Genomic DNA, 21,853 nt, shown 5'->3' with positions numbered 1-21,853 from the left:
AACAGTTTCAGACTTAACAGAAATAACATCAGGTTGCAATGTTCGGAGCTATCAAACAACATGTTACAGGAAGCTATCATGGCAAACAAAGGCATGGAATGCTAGTAATAAAGACAAAGAACAAAACTCCCTTACTGAACTAATTCCAAAGATCAACAAAAAAGATGGTATGATCCATGCAAACATGGCAAATGATATGACAGATTCAGACATGGCAGGAACAACAATAAGTAGGCCTGCTGGTGAGCTTGTACCACTCACCATAGAGAAATACATGGTATGGCAAGGCAACGAACAGTAAGAAGACATGTGTATTAAGCTAAAAATGACAAGAGCAAGATCATAGCATGCTTGGTTAACTAACAACAATCATGGCAACATTGAACTTAATGTTAACAGGCTGACAGCAACATTATTTAGCAAGTTTGGGCCAAGATAACAACAAGTTACAGCAGGCTATAAATGCAACCAGGGGAATTAATGGATATAGCATGACATCTATAACAAAATATCCTTAGTGAATATCTCCATATTATGCATAGAATGACTTGTAGCAGCAGGTTTACATAGCATCATGATATAGCAGATTCAGACTAGCAAAACAGTAACAGCAAGTACCCTACTTCACAAGCTCGATTCACTCACTACAAGACTCACAAAAATACATGGATGGCACCATCGTAAATATCGCATGATGTAATACAAAACACATGTAGACATCAAGCTCATAGGATGCACACACAAAATGCAATGAAAAAGACAAAACAGCAAGTTATAACAGTTTCAGCAGGTTAACATCATATAGCACCCTTGCAACGATGATTTGGGCATCAAGATGGACTCAAACAAACATGGCATAATGGAACAAAATGAAGAGCATCTCATGATGAACATTTTGATATATTATACAACATCATAGGACAAATATGCATGAAGTAAACACTCCACAAGATGCATGAATGTTGTGGACTCTCACGGACTTCGTGAAATTTCTCACCCCGGGGACAAAGTGGACGGGGCGATCCGAAACGGAGGCGTACGGCGCAGGGTCAACGTTTGGATGGAGAACCCAGTGGATCTGGTCCACTTGACCAGATCTGGCCAGCGGGGGCTCCGGTGAAGGGTCGGCGGCGACCGGCGGCGAGGTGCGCGGGGCGCCGGCGAGGCGGACCCGATGCGAGGCGGTCGCCGGCGGAGAGGCGCGGGGCGCGACGTTGGTCGCCGGCGGCGGCGAGGGAAGAGATCGGCAACGGGGTCCGGTGGGAGGCGCGGAGGCCAAGGACGGAACGGCGGCGGCGGAGCTGCGGCGGGCCAGCAGGCGCGCGGCCGGAGCCGACGGCGCTAGGGGGCGCGCGGGGTGGCGGCCGGCGGGCGACACCGAGGTGAGGAGCGGGGGCCACGCGGTCGGCGGCAGGACGGCGGAGAACGCCGGCGCTCGGAGCGGCAGCGCGGGTGCGCGGGCGTCCCGCGGGCGGATGGCGGCGGCAGATCGGGCCGGGCGGGCCCCGCTTGGGCCCGGCGGGCCCCGCGGGTGCTGGAGAGAAAGAGGAGGCGACATGGCGGCGCGTGAGCGGAGGAGGGAGGCGGCGACGCTGATGTGGTGGCCCCGGATTGGTCCGGCCGATGTGGAGGCGGCGGTGGACGTGTCCGGCCGCCGGGCGGACATGTCCGGCGGTGCGGGGAGGGAGAGGGCTAGGGTTTTGGACTCGGATTTGGAGGAGGGGTGCACGAATTTATTGGTAGAGGGAGCTAGGAGACTCCAAATGGAGCGCGGTTTTCGCCCACACGATCGTGATCGGACGATTGAGAGCATGGAGTGGGATTTGGATGGGTTATTGGGCCACTTTGGAGGGGTGTTGGGCTGCACACAAAAGTGGCTTTTACGGTTACCCGGTTAACCGTTGGAGCATCAAACGACCTCCAAATGACACGAAACTTGACAGGTGGTCTACTGGTGGTATACCAAGGCCGCTTAGCAAACCTCGGTCCATTCTGAGAACGTTTAACACCCGCTCATGAAAAGAGACAAGAAGGGGACGCCAGATGACATAGGAGTGCCGGATTGCAAAACAGACAACGGGGAAAATGCTCGGATGCATGAGACGAACACGTATGCAAAATGAGATGCACATGATGACATGGGAAAATGCAAAACGCAAGCAAATGACATGGCAATGACGGCGAATAACTGACGGACACCTGGCGCATCAAATCCGTGGCGTTACAACTCTCCTCCACTAACAAGAGATCTCGTCCCGAGATCTTAGGAACGAGACAGTAGAGAAAGAGGAAGAGGTGAAATAAGAACACAAGAGAAGATGAACAAAGTCGAGAGCACTCGGTTAGAAAAATAGGAATGATGAGTATGACGAGAATGAATAGCTAAGAAAAAGATACTCTCGAAACCACTCCGGTTAGAACGAGGTAGAAAAAGAATACGAATGGAAGAATTTGGATAGCACTCCGGCTGAAACATGAAGGAATGGAACGCGAGCTTGAGAGGATGGGATGATACTTGATGAAGACATGACACAAAACCTCCGGAAAGAATTGAAAGAGTTGAATGAAAAGAACGGAGAAGAAAATGACAACTTGTGCCACGAATGAAATTGAAAGCATCTTTAGAAGGAAGGTTTAAACGGAGTTGTTGAGAAAATCAACAATGAAAAGAATGAGCTTGTTGTGGTCTTATAGGTAACATCTCAAGATCATAAGGTGATAACCGGCCACAAACGGAAATGATTGGATAGCTTAGAAGAACGAAGAAATGCAAAACTCCACTTCAAAAGAATATGGAGATTTAATTGCACTTCGAGATGCAAGAAGAATAAGAATTGAGCTCCTCCAACAAGAATCTTGATGACCTCTTGAAAAATGAATTAAAACATGAAGAACCACCATGAAGAACTCCGATGACAAAAGATGATGAGATAGGAATGAAGGATGAAAAGAATAAGACTAAAGCCTTGCTATGATTTAGATGGAGGTTCTGACGAGATGGCCGAGGAAGCTTTGAACTCCGGGATAGAAAAGATGAAAACACTTGGAACTAGAATTTATTCCTCACGAACAAACTCCGAAGGAAGGGATTACTCATTTGGATGAAATAAGAATAAGATTTATTGTATGCTTATCCTTCATCCAATTTAACTGATGACAAGCGGATTTGGCATGCAACTTATTCCCCTTGAAAAGGATTGAGGAGTGACATATCGCAAACTTGAGAAGGTGTGGGGACCCCGACTCATAAGTCGTGATCACCGAATGCACGTGTACAGTGATCCCAGAGATCAATGCTCACTGAACACATAGAAGCTGAATAACAAGAGTCTTACATCCATACATACCGTTTTACACAAGTAGGACCATTATGGTCAAGTCTTGAGTATAACATCGCAGCGGAAATCTTCATCGATAACTTGGACCCATGCCATCTGCCTTAACCCTATAGGCATTCTGACTGGGAAACGTCCTAGCTCGCATGTTCGTCGTCGAAGTATTCATCATCATATCCTGTTCTTTCATGCCTGGCCAATAAAATAACCAGTGGCAAGCCAATGAGTACTTTGAATGTACTCGCAAGCAACCCAAGAGTGATAACAAAATAATTATGCAAAGCTCTACTGCTTAATTGGCATTGCTGCAGAAAGCTAATTTTTCTCATGTAAGTATGATCAACATTTATCAAGGATAGGAATGCGTGTGCAACAAGCATCAGGAGGTTACAGACATCAACATCGAGAAAGAGTTATGAACAACTCATGCTCAAGCTCATCGTGACTTCCTCACGAGTCACATCATCAATATCACCAAACGGTGTTGTTTGTCAGAAACATATGGACATAGTCTAAGCAGCACCGCCCAACTGTCCTTGACCGTGGACACGGCTATTCGAATAGTTTTACACTCTGCAGAGGTTGCACACTGTACCCACAAGATCCGGGGAACTTCCGTGTCATCCACGACCCGCGATACCTCAAGTACCCAGGGTAAGCACCCGATCACTATCTTTCCCTAGACGACACTAACATGGAGTCCACTCGATTGGTAGTAACCCCCGTGCCTAACATTTCACATCATAAAGTTGTGGAGCCTCGCTCCCATATTCATCACATACCACAAGCACGGGGTACCAACGGTGTGTCCGGTGCCCTGTAAAGACAGTCATGGCCGCCCTACCTGGCACGACCCCGTCCCGAGAGAGAGCACCAACTCTCCCCCGTCACTAGTAATGTGGGCTCCAAGCTAGTATCGACCTAGGTAATCAATAATGCCCTTTCCCATATAAGGGTAGAGTGGTTGCGCATGTAAGGTTGGGACAGTCGACAAATCTTAAATCTAATCCGTCTCTGTAAACAACACTTTCATCAAGCCTCGGTACACTACCTCTCCCCCAAGTAGTGACCTAGTTCATCATCATCTCCCAGGGGCATTAGTGGCACCCACTGGGCTATTTGCAAGTATGTCAAACCACACTTGGTTTCTTTCCATGCATAACCCCGACCCATTTTGCTCAGCCAACAACTATAGCACATTTCTACAACCCACCAACACAACTCTAAACAAGGATAGAGTCATGATCAATGCAAGTGTCAACGGGGTATGCAACGAAGGCAAACCTAGCAAGGTTGCCATTCAAGATATCATGCATTCAACAATCACGGAAAGAAGTGTTACTATGATAAAAAGGGTTCATCATGGTCAAAGGGCTGCTTGCCTGTTTTAACAGAGTCTTCGAGGTCTTCAAATATCTCTGGTCCAACTCCGAGCATTGCGTCTACTTCGTCAACTATCGTCGAAAGCAACCATAATAAGCAACACAACAAGGCAGGAAATAAAAGTGCTCTAAAATATGAGTTGGACTTTTCTGGGATACCTCTGGTCATATGAGGGATGACCAAAGTGGTTTCATTAGGATTTGATCAATGGACATCTCTGAACATTTCAATATGATGGAATCAAGAGGTTTATGGATTTGCAAGAAGTGTACAGAAATATATTTTTGGAAAATGGGCAAAGATACCCATTTAACAAAGGATGATTTTAGAAGCATTTAGGATTTGGTTTCACTGGATTTGGAGTTCAAATGAATATTCTATGGATTTGCAAAGTGGACAAACATGAAGAAATGGCTCATTATTTTGTGGGGTACAGAAAGTATCAAGAAAAATGTTCATAAACTAGGTTATGAATTTAGAAGCATCTAGGGACTTGAATCATGGCATTTGGATCAATCTTGAGCTCTCTGTGATTTTCTAAAGTTCATCACAGAAATAGGAAAAGTAGGATTTGATAAATATTTGTGAAGGAAAGGTTTCTGGAAAAATATGCATGTTGCATCACCAGGTAGATCATGATTTATAGAGTCACTAGAAATTTGAATCATCAAATTTGGACTCCATTTGAATTGTTTATGGATTTTTGAAGTTGACTGGAAAAAGAATAAGGAAAAGGCTATACCACTTATTCTGTGCGTTGGGCGAGGGATAGCTGACGGGCCGGCCCAGCTGCGTAGCCGCGCAGGAGAAGAGGCCACGTCGAAGGCGCTCCAAGAGGAATGCGCCTCCGCGCGGGGTGAGTCGGACTCCAGTCGACCCACTTCCACTCAAACCGCGGGGCCGGCCGGGCGGGTCGCTGACCTGCGGGGCCTGCCTGTCGGGTTCATCCCCCTCCTCCCGCTCGAACAGAGCAGAGGTAGGGGTGACCCCCACCGGCGATTGCCGGGGTTACAGGGCGTCCCCGGCGACGCTCTGCCCACCGGCGCACTCAGGAGGCGATGCCGCGCCCATCCATGGGTGGCACGACCGCCGAGGAGCTCAGGGTCGAGCACGGCGTTGGCCGCGGCAGAGGACGTCGGTGGCGGCGGTTACGGTGCTACAGCCACCGAGAGGGGTAGATGGAGTGCGGGGCGCTTCGTGGGGGTGATGGAGATGTAAGGAGGCCCCACGATGGAGAGGAAGAGGTCGGTGTGCAGTGGATTTTGGCCGAGGCCAGCGGTGGCACTCCGGCCATTGCGGTGGAGGGAAGGTGAGAGAGGGAGAGGGGGCTGTCCCATGAGCATCCTGGGAGGGAGAGGAGATGACCAGAGGGTAGAGAGGGTCCGGGGAAGGCCAGATAAGGCGGGACCATGGCGCACCGTGAGCCGAGCTCGCGGGTGCCCGCGGAATCGGTCCTGGGGACCGTTGGGAGGGGCCAGGCTGGGTCAATGGCGCTCGTGGAGTCCGTCCAGGAGCGAGGGAGGTGAGAGGGGGAGCGGGGCGAGGTCAGAGGCGGGCCAGCCGCGTGGCCAGGGAGTGGCCGAGTCGGGCGGCGCTCTGTCCGCACGCGAGGAGAGCCAGAGAGGGAGAGAGAGGAAGCGGACGACAGCGTGCCGTGCACTGGACGTCAAGGCGACCTCAGGGGACACGAGGGGGAGGCCCTAGGTGGTTCGGTGGCTTGGGCAGAGAGCAGCTACAGTGCGTGGGAGCACTGTAGCGCACTCTGGAGCACGCCTTTGGCATGCCATGGCATAAAAAGGGGAAAGTGGGCGCGGCCACTTGTGTCCAGTAGTGCTAGGGAGTAGTAAAGAAAGGGGATAGGGCCTTGGATGCCCTGGACAGCCAGTAGGAGAGGAGAGAGGTTGAGGGAGAGAGGGGAATGGGCTGTCCAGAGAGAGAAAGTGAGGGTTTCACCCCCAAATAATTGATCTGAGATGCAGCCATTGCTACTGGAGGTAGAAGAGGTCTAGGAGGGGCTGTGGTAAAAAGTGGAGGCCATGGAGAAGAGTGGAAGAGGTCAAAATAGGGGTTTTAGTAAAATGGCAGAAGGTGTTTGATGCTTGTTTGGTTAAGCAAATGAACTCCATTTGGCAGGAGACTCCATAGGGTGAAATTGCACATATAATTACGGCCTTACACCCATTTTGAGCTTATTTGGGAAAAGTTTCCAATGCAACTTTTGTAAACCCTAGAAATTAGCAGAAATGGCTTTACCAAGATTTAGTCATGCAAATCAATTCTCCTTGATGCACCACTTGGTGTAGTGTCATCATTTGAGGTTATGAACATGCCCACAAAAGTTGTGATCAAAAGGAGAAAGTTTCCAATGTAGAGTTGTTCAAATTTGGTTCTGGACAGGAAGGGTTTTGGGGCACTTTGATCAATTTAACTTGTTCTCCAACTTGTGCCATTTGGTATAGATTAATTATTAGACCATTTGAGCATGTTCACAAGGTTTGAGAACATTTGGGCATGTTTGGCAATGTAAAGTTGCTCAAACTTCAAAATGGACAGAAATGGTTTTGAGGGAATTTCATGGAGTTATACTATTCTCCATGACATGATACTTGTCAAGATCATCAAACATGTCATATGTGACATGCTAGAATTTTCTTGGAATTTTTGGAGAATATTGCCTTTGTAAATATTTCAAAAGCTTGAAATATTCAGAAAGGGTTTTTGAGGTATTTGACCAATATTTTGAACATGACCATGTGTTGAAACTCTTATATATGGACAATATATGTCCTATGAGTTTCCCTAATTTTGTCAAATATTTTTGAAGTAATAAATTAATTTTTCCTGATTAAACACCATTTCTGGCCTTAAGAAAAAGCTTTTAAATAAAATAGGAAAATAACTTTAAAAATTATGTTTTTGTGGTTTCTAGGTATCCTATATCTAATAGGAGTCAAATATATTTTTAGAAAGATTTTTACTGCCCTTAATTAAGTACTTGCAGTGCAAACCTCAATTCAGGGGTTTTTGAAAAACTAAGTTTTGAAAATACTATTTGGCCAAATTATTTTTGCAAGAAATTATTTTTATGTCCTATACACATGGCATGATCATTGGGAAGGGTTTTTGGATCAAGGAGAAGGAGTATAAGAGTTGGAGGATTTATTTTATTTTTAGAGCACTTGCAAACAACAGACAAAATCCAATCAAGGCAAAGTCCAAAACACTCAAAAGTTTTTGTCAAACCACAATTTATCATGATTTATTAGCTGAAGTGTTGTGCCATGAAAATCAGGGTGTGACAGAAGGTCTTCATGAACCACCGGTAGGATTGAAAAGAACGAATGGATTAAAATGATAATCAAGGAAAAAGAATCTTGAACGAACCACCGTAAGAATTCGAAAAAGACTGATGAAAGAGAATGAATCACCGGGAAGAATTAGAAGAACCAACATGCTAGAGGGGATTTATATACAAAAGAACAAAGAGATCATGAGCTGATTAAAGAACACTTGAACGAAGCACCGGGATAATTGGATAGCGTTAGCTGAAATGTGAGGACGAAGAATTCTTCTGGAACGATGGCCTCCGGTGAAAAAAAACGGAAAAAAAACAACTTCTCACATACTCCAGATGGGTAAGAAAAGAATATGTGACAAATGGAATAATTCGAGAGGACAACATGAAGCTAGAATCACGAATCTTCGGGAGAACGGGCAAGATTTAGAGAAAAAACTCTTCTTCGGTCTTCAAAAGATGACGGAAAACACCACCAAAATTACTGAGATACTCCGGTAGAATGAAAATCAGAGAGGTTGAGCCCACATGAAAAGAATTTGAAAGAGATCTTGGAGAAGGCATGTGACTGATGACACTCATTCTTACGTCACACTTGAAAAGAATTTGAGAATAAGCCCGGGTGAATTAGAAGAGTCAGGTAAGATCCTGGGAAAAGACCTGTGGGTTAGGGCCCACTAAAGAGAAAAGCACCGTTGGAAAGGATGTTGAGCAGATAGATGATACACCGGAACACTTAAAATATTTGAATGAGGAGAGAACCTCGGCTTAATTGGAACACAGATGAATCTCCTGAGATGACTTCCGAACTCCGGAATGATTGAATGGCGACAGGCAAACGAGCAAAGAGAACACTTGAGCCGAGGAAAAGAATGTGATCAACCCGGAAAAAAAACTTGAATTGAGTGCACCAGAAAAAAAGATGAAGAATGACGAACGAGATGAGAATTCATCGGTTGAAATAATTGACAAAAGACTGAAGAGGCTCCGTACGAATGAAATTGATGGTCAAAAGAGACTCAGACTTCGGGAAGAAAAAGGGTGGGAGGGTGGGAAAACAAAGGCAACTTGGAAGGGGGAAGCTACGAATATCTTGAAGAGAAAACACCGGTTGAAAACATTGAGGAAAGAAAACAAAGACTTTGCATGAGTAGGAAGGATACTCGATTACGGACTCCGACTCCGAGATGAAAAAGGGGTGGGCGGGTGGGAAAAACAAAGACAACTTCGGACAGGGAAAAACAACGACGTCGAAGGAAGAACTGAGGATTGATCTCGCGAAAGACAAAGAGGTTCGAGTCGACTTGACGAGAGATGCACCGGATAAAAGGGGATGGACAACTCACGAAACTAACCACATGATCCTAAAGAAAAATTTGAATGGGAAGAGGAGTAATTCAAAACACCTACGTCAAGATTCCTCACCAGAGCGACGAAGGGGCTGAGGAGTAAAAAGAGTTCCTACCCTTCGATATAACTAGACTCCTAAAACAGTTTTCTTCTAGACTCAACAACGGCCAAACTACATGATCAATCAAGGGGGCTCCTAAGGTCGGTCGAGGCTCTGATACGAACTTGCCACGCCCAATATGCGATACTATCCTAAAGAGACTCGAAGGTCCCACCAAGGATAGAACCGCATATTGATACACTTTTGCAAGGTGGATATCATTACATCAACATTACATAATAGATGGGGATACATACAAAAGGCATACAATGTCACACAAATACAACATCATCTTACATAAGAGCACCACCCGACTACGGATGAATCACAAACAGAAACTCAAACGACATCCACCCTGCTAGCCCAGGCTGCCGACCTGGAACCTATCCCCTGATCGAAGAAGAAGCAGAAGAAGAACTCCAAAACAAGCAAACATCGCTCTCGCGTCATGATCATCGCATAACATGTACCTGCAACTGTTGTTGTAGTAATCTGTGAGCCACGAGGACTCAGCAATCCCATTACCATGGGTATCAAGACTAGCAAAGCTTAATGGGAAAGGAAGGGGTAAAGTGGGGAGGTTGCAGCAGTGACTAAGCAAGTATGGTGGCTAACATACGCAAACAAGAGCGAGAAGAGAAGCAACGGAACGGTCGTGGAGCTAGCAATGATCAAGAGGTGATCCTGAACTCCTACTTACCTCCAACATAACCCAAAACTGTGTTCACTTCCCCGACTCTGTCGAAAAGAGACCATCACGGCTACACACGCGGTTGATGCGTTTTGATTCGGATCTGGTGTCAAGTATCTACAACCGGACATTAACAAAATCCCATCTGCCACATAACCGCGGGCACGGCTCTCGAAAGTTTATACCCTGCAGGGGTGTCCCAACTTAGCCCATGGTAACCTCTCGCGATCAACGAAGGATATTCCTTCTCCCAGGAAGACCCGATCAGTCTCGGAATCCCGGTTTACAAGACATTTCGACAATGGTAAAACAAGACCAGCAAGACCGCCCGATGCGCCAACATCCTGATAGGAGCTGCACATATCTCGTTCTCAGGGCAAAACCGGATGAGCAATCCGTACAACTAAAAGCAGACCTCAAGTTTCCCAGAGGGGGCGCTGCAAAGGGCTCTAGTTCGGACCAGCACTTAGAGAAGCACTGGCCCGGGGGGCTAAAATAAAGATGACCCTTGGGTTAATTACTCCCAAGGGAAAAGTAGGTGGTGGTGAGGCAAATGGTAAAACCAATGTTGGGCCTTGCTGGAGGAGTTTTATTCAAGGCGAACTGTCAAGGGGGTCCCATAAATCACCCAACCGCATTAGGGACGCAAAATCTGGGAACATAATACCGATATGACGGAAACTAGGGCGGCAAGAGTGGAACAAAACACCAGGCATAAGGTCGAGCCTTCCACCCTCTACCAAATATATAGATGCATTAATAATATAAGAGATATTGTGATATCCCAACATAATCCTGTCCACCATGGAGCAATCTTCAACTTCACCTGCAACTAATAACGCTATAAGAGGGGCTGAGCAAAGCGGTAACATAGCCAAGCAACGGTTTGCTAGGAAAGGTGGAAAAGGTTAGAGGCTGACATGGCAATTTGGGAGGCTTGAAGAGCAAAAGGTAGGTAGCGCAGCATAGCGATAGAACGAAGCAACTAGCATAGCAATGATAGTAGTGAGATCCAGGGTAGCGGTCACCTTGCCTGAAATCCCGCTAGGAAGAAGAACAAGTCCATGAAGAAGACGAAGCGACGAAGACGAACCAAGCGTAGACGAACGAATCCTCACGATCGCAACGAAACGGGAACTACCGAGAAGAAGCATACAACATGGTAAACACATCACACATAACAAGACATGATGCTCAACCAAGTATGATGCATGACAAGGCTATATGCAGCTACTCAAGGCAAGAGATGATGCATACAAGAGCAACACATCAAAGCAAGTTTAAATGACGCCGGAAACAACATATAACAAATCCGGTAGTCCTCATATGCAAATTTAGAAATTGCTCCAGAACTGAATAAACCTTATGTTCAAGTTGTTAAACAGCACGTTAAGATGCACCAAGATGATCTACACGAGATTCTAGTCAAGTTACACATAAAGTTCATTTAATTCGGAGCTACGGCCTAGAAGATATGAGCAAAACAAGTTAAACATGGCATTGATGCAAAATGCATACAAACATCAAGCAAACACCTTAAAGCAAGGATGCAACATGATAATATGAAACTACATGCAATTCTAAGCAAGTTTCATATAGAGCACACTCAAAACGGAGCAACGGTTCAACACATACACTCTATACAAGTTACAACAACAATCTGCCCAAAACAGCAACTAGGCATCAAGCAAGCATCAAAACAATATGCTACAGCACCTCAACATGATAACAAAAGGCAGGGGCAACATGAACACTGAGCTATCTCCAGAAAACACTAGAACATGCTCAAAAGGTCATGGCAAGATTGCAAATAATAACAGTTTCAGACTTAGCAGAAATAACATCAGGTTCCAATGTTCAGAGCTATCAAACAACATGTTACAGGAAGATATCATGGCAAACAAAGGCATGGAGTGCTATTACTAAAGACAAATAACAAAACTCCCTTACTGAACTAATTCCAAAGATCAACAGAAAAGATGGTAGGATCCATGCAAACATGGCAAATGATATGACAGATTCAGACATGGCAGGAACAACAATAAGTAGGCTTGTTGGTGAGCTTGTACCACTCACCACAGAGCAATACATGGCATGGCAAGGCAACCAACAGTAATAAGACATGTGTATTAAGCTAAAAATGACAAGAGCAAGATCATAGCATGCTTGGGTCACTAACAACAATCATGGCAACATTGAACTTAATGTTAACAGGCTGACAGCAACATTATTTAACAAGTTTGGGGCAAGATAACAACAAGTTACAGCAGGCTATAAATGTAACCAGGGGCATGAATGGATAGAGCATGACATGTATAACAAAACATCCTTAGTGAACATCTTCATATTATGCATAGAATGACTTGTAGCAGCAGGTTTACATAGCATCATGATATAGCAGATTCAGACTAGCAAAACAGTAACAACAAGTACCCTACTTCACGAGCTCGATGCACTCACTACAAGACTCACAAAAATAAATGGATGGCACCACCGTAAATATTGCATGATCTAGTACAAAACACATGTAGACATCAAGCTCATAGGATGCACACACAAAATGCAATGAAAAAGACAAAACAGCAAGTTATAACACTTTCAGCAGGTTAACGTCATATAGCACGCTTGCAACAATGATTTGGGCATCAAGATGGACTCAAACAAACATGGCACAAAGGAACAAAGTGAAGAGCATCTCATGGTGAACATTTTGATATATTATACAACATCATAGGACAAATATGCACAAAGTTACACACTCCACAAGATGCATCAATGTTGTGGACTCTCAGGGACAGTGAAATTTCTCACACCGGGGACAAAGGGGACAGGGCGATCCGGGACGGAGGCGTACGGCGCGGGGTCAACGTTTGGATGGAGAACCCGGTGGATCTAGTCCCACTTGACCAGATCTAGCCGGCGCGGGCTCCGGCGAAGGGTTGGCGGCGACCGGCGGCGAGGTGCGCGGAGCGCCGGCGAGGCGGACCCGACGTGAGGCGGTCGCTGGCAGAGAGGCGCGGGGCGCGATGTTGGTCGCCGGCGGCGGCGAGGGAAGAGACCAGCGATGGGGTCCGGCGGGAGGCACAGAGGCCAAGGACGGAACGGCGGCGGAGGAGCTGCGGCGGGCCAGCGGGCGGCGCGGCCAAAGCCGGCGGCGCTCGGGGGCGCGCGGGGGTGGCGGCCGGCAGGCGACACTGAGGCGAGGAGCGGGAGGCGACGCGGTCAGCGGCAGGACGGCGGAGAACGCCGGCGCTCGGGGCGGCGTCGCGGGCGCGCGGGCGTCCCACGGCCGGACGGTGGCGGCGGATCGGGCCGGGCGGGCCCCGCCTGGGCCCGGCGGGCCCCACGGGTGCTGGAGAGAGAGAGGAGGTGACATGGCGGTGCGTGAGCGGAGGAGGGAGGCGGCGGCGCTGATGTGGCGGCCCCGGATTGGTCCGGGCGACGTGGAGGCGGTGGTGGACGTGTCCGGCCGCCGGGCGGACATGTCCGGCGGCGCGAGGAGGGAGAGGGCTAGGGTTTTGGACCCGGATTTGGAGGAGGGGTGCATGAATTTATTGGTAGAGGGAGCTAGGAGACTCCAAATGGAGTACGGCTTTCGCCCACACGATCGTGATCGAACGACCAAGAGCATGGAGGGTTGTTTGGATGGGTTATTGGGCCACTTTGGAGGGGTGTTGGGCTGCACACAAAAGAGGCTTTTACGGTTACCCAGTTAACCGTTGGAGCATCAAAAGACCTCCAAATGACACGAAAATTGACAGGCGGTCTACTAGTGGTATACAAAGGCCGCTTGGCAAACCTCGGTCCATTCCGAGAACGTTTAACACCCGCTCATGAAAAGAGACAAGAAGGGGATGCCAGATGACATAGGAGTGCCGGATTGCAAAACGGACAACGGGGAAAATGCTCGGATGCATAAGACGAACACGTATGCAAAATGAGATGCACATGATGACATGGCAAAATGCAAAATGCAAGAAAATGACATGGCAATGACGGCGAATAACTGACGGACACCTGGCACATCGAATCCGGTGCGTTACAGCCGATGAGCCTGAAGAGGAGCTACGTCGCCACGGACCAATAAGTGTTCCTTCTTGGCCTTGCCCCTGGATCTTGATGCTGTACTTAGTATCTCCATTTGATGTCAGACCGCAGTCATCGACGAAGAAAAAGAAGGGGGGTGTTGAGGCCGCCGAGGTCGAGCTCGTTACAGCGGCTGCCGCGGCTTCGGCGCAGAGGGGCGCAGCGGTTCCTGCGACTCCAGCAGCGGCACCGTCCCCTCGAGGCTCAGAGGCCCAGTCTTTGGAGGAATCGGTTTTCGCGGCAGGGCTGGCCCTGGCAGCACCAATCCCCGATGCGACTGCTGAGGATGCAAGGCCTCTGGAACACCATGTCCTTCCTGCTGCCGCAGCTCCACCAGTCTTGGCGCCGAGAGCATCTCTTCTTCCACCCACCACGCCGTCAGGCCATGGTGCTCCAGCCACCTCCGGAGCCCTAGAGGAGGCCCGATCCTCGTTGGACCAGCTCCAAGGTGATCTTCGATTCCCGGACCGGTGCGTGGCGTCGGGGCGCCTAGAGCTGGTCTCGGGGTGGCTCCTGGCCGACGCGTCTGTCCGGGCGGCCTGGAGTCAAGCCGCGGTATCCATGGAGGAGGCCCAGAAGGTGGCCGGCATAGCTGCCGCCGAGCATAATGTGGCGCTGAAGGAGGCCAAGGACGCCCAGGAGCGGTGCTATGCAGCGGAGGCTGAGCTGAAGGCCCTCCGGGATCAGCAGGTCGCCCAGGCCGGTGAGCTCCAGGAGCGGGAGGAGAAGCTGAAGGCCCAGGAGGCTGCTGCCGTTGATCACGAGGCTGAGCTGAAGCAGGCCGCCCAGGAACAGGTCGTGGAGCACGACCACCTGAAGAAGTTGAAGGAGGAGGCGGAAGCGGCCCAGGCGTCCCTTGCCGAGGCTAAGAAGGCGGCCACCATCACTACAAAAAAATACACTTCCGTGATGATACGTGTTTGTCACAGTAGGTCGCATTTTTTGTCATGAATGTACATCCATGACGATTTTATGACAGAATCAAGATAGTCATACCTGTGCTATCGTAGAAGTGTTCCATGACAATAATAAAATTATCATCACGGAAGTGTCCTCTTCCATGACGATAAATCACGCTTCACAGAAGTGCTTTCATCAAGGGTGACCGACACATGGCATCCACCATAATGGAACGCCGTTAGGCTTTCAGGTCGAGTTTTGGATCCGATAACCCGTTAACAGCCCGGACCAATGGGAAATTTCCATGTGTAAAATTCTGATTGGCCGGATGAAACACGTGTCAGCTCGTTAGTGGGTCAGATAGGCACCTATGATATGTCGACACGTGCGACAGTCCACCACTGGCCCATTTAGCTTACAAAGCTGGCCTGTTTGACTTGGTCAAAAGTTAACGGGATGGCCCATTAAAAGCCTGTTAACGGTCTCTTCGCAAATAGCCCATATTACGGCCCGGTAACTCATGGCTCGTAGGGCCTAATGGAAATCAGCCCAACAACGTCATGTGGGCCGTTGAATATAACACCAGCTCGTTTCACTTTCGGCCCATGTATGGCCCACGACATCTTTCTGCCCATATGAGGTCTTCGTATCTTTAGGCCCTTTAGAGGCCCACGGTGACTCTAGCCCATAATGAACAGTAAATTTCTTTGTACCCGTTAACGGCCCGTGATTCACATGGGTCGTTTCTAGCCCATGTTAGCTTTCGTCCTATTGACGGCCCATACATTCTAGGGCTCCTTTCCGGCCCTCGATTACTTCCGGCCCGTTACTGGCATGTTCCCCTAATGGTCCAAATTTGGCCTGTGGCAAGAATCGGCCCGTTTCTAGCCTGTTAACCCGTTGCGTAGTTTCCAGCCCGTCCTATATTTCGGCCCATTAACGGCCCGTTATGCTGTGACAGAATTAAGCCTTTGCTGTCCTTCGGCCTATTAATGGCCCATTGTCGTGCTGGGCCGATACCAATTATGCCCATTTACGGCCCATGTAGACCCATTTATCCAACGGCCCGAGGCCCACTGATTCTACAGCCATGTTGGAGGCCCATTTATCAACGACCCGTAGGAGACCCATGGATCCTACGGACCGTAGCAGGGTCAAGGTTACCACGATCCGTATATAGCCCATTGTTGTTGCGGCCACTAGCAAACCAGGGAAAAAGAAGACTAGGAAATAAATAAGGCCGAAACTTACTCTAGGCTATTAAGGCGACTGCACAGATTACATCCACTCGGCATCAAAGATCGCCACCAATGCAAATATAGGGAACACCCTACACTATACAAAAATGGCTTGCTATTTTCTTCAGCTGGTGGCTGCATGTTAAGAACAAATTTTGTATCGCACCAAAACAAATTACAACTATAAAACAAAAGGAAGGTTGGCATAAAAGTTAATAGTCTAGCAGATAAATGCACCACCAGAAGCTCAGTTCATTTGACCTGACTGTTACGTTTTCATGATTTATTGTCCGATGGAGCACCATAACCTTCGCCTTCATTTCTCCTAGGCTGCTGAACAACATAGCAAATGTCTGATAGTCTGGTTGCAAAACCATGCATATCTTGACGACATCGAACAATGTCTCTCATTGTTTCACAAAGGGTCTCTGTTAGGGAATGGACTTGTCTCCGGAGCACAGATAAAACATTGTTTTGAGCTTGCATATCTTGATCATGAGGCAGTTTGGACGAGATTGCCTTAACAACCAACCCAGTATTATGCAGGAACGTGCTTTTGGCACTGTTAGTGGACAGGTACTGACCCACTGCAGCAAGAGCTGACATTGCGGTTATAGTTGCTTCGCCACCTTCAGAAGGTGATGGTTCCACCATTTTTTCCATAGCTTGCTGAAAAGTTGAGTTATTTACATTAGTAGTACCAGAACAGAAGTTATTAAGGAGGCAGAAAAACCAAACAAAATAGCTTTGGTCTATATACAGAACTTATTCTGGTGAACCCATGTAAAATATTAGTTGTATTTTATTGCAAAGTACATAATAAAACCAGGTTCCAAACATGACCATGTACCATCGCTAATGTATTATCTATTTCTTCACATTGTATTGAGGGCTAAGGATAATGAGACGAAGTTTATAATACGGTAAGCACAGTATGACATCATTCATATCACAAAACAACTAAGAACAGACAAACAGGCAATTGTAATGTTGTGTGGGCAAGTCCAGCACAGAACTAGATTACAAGTCAAGATCAAAGGAACATCACTCCTCTCTTTTAAACCTTGTAAGGTGCAATGATACGCTAATACAATTGTGTATAAAATTGAAAAGAGTAATAGACATTGGCTACAAACCATGCAGTTCAAGGCACAAGTTAGAGTAAGTAGTAGTTAAAAGGCATGAGGATTAAGGACTTACAACAGTGGCTTTGACTGGTGTAGTCATGCCCTTCTTCTTGCTGGTGTGATAGTCCTTGAAGATTTCCACAGCATTTGGTTCAGGTACTTTTTGGTCCTTGTGGGCTTTCCTCTGCATTTGGAACAAGTCAATATAGATCTGATAATATGGTACAGCGAAAAGAGTGAAACAGCAGCTAATTACAAGAGCTTCGCAGTGTGCAATATAGCTATGAGATCCTGTCGTCTGTTGGAATTTCACTTTCGTACGGTTGGCCTTGTTCTTTAAACAGTTCACCTACAAGAATATAGATGCGTAAATAGGACTTCAACATGTGATCTGATCACAATTATATAATGTACCTGATACTTCGGATCAGACCAGTGTTTAACGAGGCCTCTCCAGTCTTCATCCGATATATTTTCCACTTGAGATGTTTGGACAAGTTCACTGTTAGCCTTGCCTTCAAAGTGAGTTTTCCTCAAGTTATACCGGTACTGTCGCAGAGCAGACTTGAAAACATGGGTGCAAACTTGTCTGGTTGCATCATCTTGGCTATCCAACTTGAACCTCATCTGTTGAAAAATATGGGAGTCTCATTATCAGCAACCTAGATAGTATGGGATAGAGCAAGACGTTATTACTAGTTTCCATACATAACCATACTTACAGATAAATGGTCAAGGAAGGTGTTGAACTGGATTTCGTCTTTCTCCTCACGTGACCTTTTTAAACCTGCCTCAAAACGGATCTCCATTCTTCCTCCTCTTGATTTTGTTAACCTATCGAGCATTATCCCTGATGTTTGTTTGCTCTTGCACCTAGATGCTAGTCCAACAACGAACATAGGAAGTGTTAGTGTACATCAAACTGCGAGACTACATATAAAGAAGCATGCAAGTGTAACTTGACTCCAGCAACTACCTTCTTGCTGTTGAAGCTCACAAGGTTCATCTGATCTTGCCAACTCGTCTTGTGTCAAGAGTGCTTGGGAAGTAGTGTCAGGTGGCAAGGGAGCTTAGGAACATGCTGCTAGCTCAGTTGATGCACGAGTAACTCGTGCAGCTGGTAGTACTATGGAAGGTGTTGCAAGAACTAGGGATGTCTCTGCTTGTTTGGTGGCAGCTATTTGCTTCTGTTTGGCTTTTTTTTGCAGCTCATGTAGCATGGGATACCCTGTTTGTAGAATTTTCTGCTGGACTTTGACCTTCTATTGCACCATCAGTACCAGTAGAATCTGCAGGATTCTTCCGCTTCCCATTCCCTGCCATTCTGTGTTTCTTCCTCTTTCTCTGTGCCATGTTAAGTCAAGTCGACAAGAAAAACAAATAACAATTTAGTTCTTCAGAACAAATTGATGTGTGATACAGATGAACCAAACTTTGATGTTAGACAACCACATGATAGGAGGATGTAATATGTATGAAAAACAGGACGGAAGAGATAACCAGAACTATGATGTGTAAACTACGCAGAAGACATTTCACTAAATTAGAAGCAATGCAATGGAAGGTAGACACCATATGATAGATGCTACAAATATCGCTTTGCCAAGTTAATAGTGTCACATCATAAATGGCGTTTAAACAAATGTGAAGCAGTACAAGAAATTAACCATATGCAAGATGCAAACAACATCAGACTACCAAGTTAGAGGTCTCTTGTCATTAGTGCCATTGCATATTCATAGCATTGCATATTCACAGCTTATGATGTGTAAACTAAGGAGAAGGCATTTCAACAAATTAGAAGCAATGAAAGCTAGACACCATATGAAAGATGCAACGAATATCACTCTACCAAGTTAAAATTGTCTCGTCATAAGTGCCATTTCAACAAATTAGTAGTACAAGCTAGAAAAGAATGCGAGATGTAACCTATATCACACTCCCAAGTCAAACGTGTCTTATGATAAGTGATTGTTGCGGGTTACATGATAGTAGTATTTTGATGTAAGAACATGGTGTGATAGACAGATATTGTATGTTCTAGAAACAGGAACATGTGTCTTATTCACAAGTATAATGTGTAAAGTAAGCAGATGGAATTCAATAAAATTAGAAGCAATACAAGCTAGACATCACACATAACATGCAACCACATATAACAGTGCCAAGTTAGAGGGAGCACCGGTGATTGTGCGCTAGGGGAGACGTGCTCATCATCAACACAACTACGTTGAGTGTCTATGCATGTGTTGTCCTGCAAATCATCTTGGGGGGATGGAGGAGTAGAATCTGTAGAGGCCCTCCGTTTGGAAGGTGCACCTTTATCCGCTGCCTTGCTAACTTCCTTCTGCTTTATTGATTTTGAATTGTCAAGTAAAACTGACAAGAAAAGGCAATAAAATTCTCTCTTCGGAACTCATTCATGCATGATATTGACAATCACTACTTTGATGTAAGGCAAACACATGATACCAGGATGGAATATGTACGAAAAACAGGATGGCACGGCAGGTTCACAATTGTTTGTGTAACTAAGCAGAAACCATTCTAACAAATAAGAAGCAATGCAAGCTAGACACCACATGAAAGATGCAACCAATATGACTCTGCCATGTTAAAAGCGTCCCATCGGCATTTCAACAAATTAGAAGCAGCGCATGCTATAAATCATATGAAAGATGCAACTAATATCACACTGCATATATGGGGTGGAGGGGAATATATAGTCTCCATACAAAATCTAGCCGTTACACACAATTTATCAAACTCGGTGGGACCGATTAATGAAACTGGGTCAGACCGATCTGGTTCAAAATGTGAACGTTAGAGTTTTCAGTGGGACCGAGAAAGTCAACTCGGTGAGACCGATGTGCTAGGGTTAGGACAAAACCTCATCTCAGTGAGACCAATTGCAACCGATTTCAGCAATAAGCAAACATAGACTTGGTCAAGCAAACTTGATGTGACCGACTGCGTATATCGGTGAGACCGAAATAACTGCGATAGGTAATAGAGAGCTTGAAGGACCATGTCAGTGAGACCGAGATCCCATCAGTGAGACTGAACTGACTAGGGTTTCTGGCAGTGGCTATGTAAGTGAACTCCGTGGCGCCGGATAAATCAAAAAGGTGGGGCCGAGTTTGACTTTAGGTTTAAGACATATGTGGAAGTGAGAAAGTGGTTGAGGGCTTTGGAGCATATCACTAAGCACTTTGAGCAAGCAAGTCATTAAGCAACACATCATCCCTTTTAATAGTATTGTTTTTCCTATGGACTCAATGTGATCTTGGATCATTAAAATGAAAATGTAGAGTCTTGAGCTTTTGGAGTTAATTGTATAGAAGTACCACAATTGGGGCATTACATGCAGATTAGTACCACTTTTGGTAATTTTTACATGTCAGTACCAAGTTTGGGGCTAGCCGTTACAAAAAAGTCTAAATCGCGTATAAACACATATTGACAGTGTATCTGACCGAAGGGTCCCACCTGTTAGGTGCCTATGTGGCAGGTTTTTTGCAGAAAACCCCTAGCTTTATGTGTAATCACATAAATACCCACTATTTCACAGGAAAAAGGCTGCTAAGAGTGGGTTTTTTTCGTTCGCAAGTTTTCCATGAACTAGTTTCAAAGTTTCCGGCGGACTGAACAAATAAATAATAGAAACGAAAAATACCGCGCAGCCGGGATTCGAACCCGCGACCTGTCGTTGAAGCGCTGCGCCCGCTAGCCACAACGCCACAGCATCGCTGTTGATGAGACCCAAGCGAAATGTTTATTACACTATAGATGCGCAAGCCACTATCGCGGACGGACCGGCCCACTAGTGTCCCTCAACCAGATTTCTTTCTGGTTTTATTTCTTTTAACGGGTTTTCCGGTTTTCCCTGTTTCTTTCTTTTTTCTTTTTCCCTTGTTTTGTTTGTCTGTTTTTGTTTCTGTTTGTTTTATTTTATTTCATTTTATCCTTTTTCGTTTTTATTTTCATACTTTTTTCAAGAAATTTTTTTGGAATCCCAAATTTTGATCATGATTTCGAAACTGTTCATGGTTTTCAAATTTTGTTCACATTCTGAAAAATGTGCTCATAATTCGAAAAAAAATCAGTATAGATCACAAAAATGTTCAATGTGCATATAAATATAGTTCAGTGTATATCACAAAAATGTTCAAGGTGTAGCCAAAAGTTGTTCAACATACATTAAAAAATGTTCAATGTATATGTAAAAATGGTCCAGCGTATATCACAAAAAATGTTCAATGTGTATTTAATTATTGTTTAGTATATTTCACAAATTTTTTAATGTGTAACTAAAATTTGTTCATCGTACATTACAAAAATGTTCAAA

Source organism: Triticum aestivum, chromosome 5B (assembly GCF_018294505.1).
Source record: "Triticum aestivum cultivar Chinese Spring chromosome 5B, IWGSC CS RefSeq v2.1, whole genome shotgun sequence".
NCBI classification, from domain to species: domain Eukaryota; kingdom Viridiplantae; phylum Streptophyta; class Magnoliopsida; order Poales; family Poaceae; genus Triticum; species Triticum aestivum.
This window is presented reverse-complemented; position numbering follows the sequence as displayed.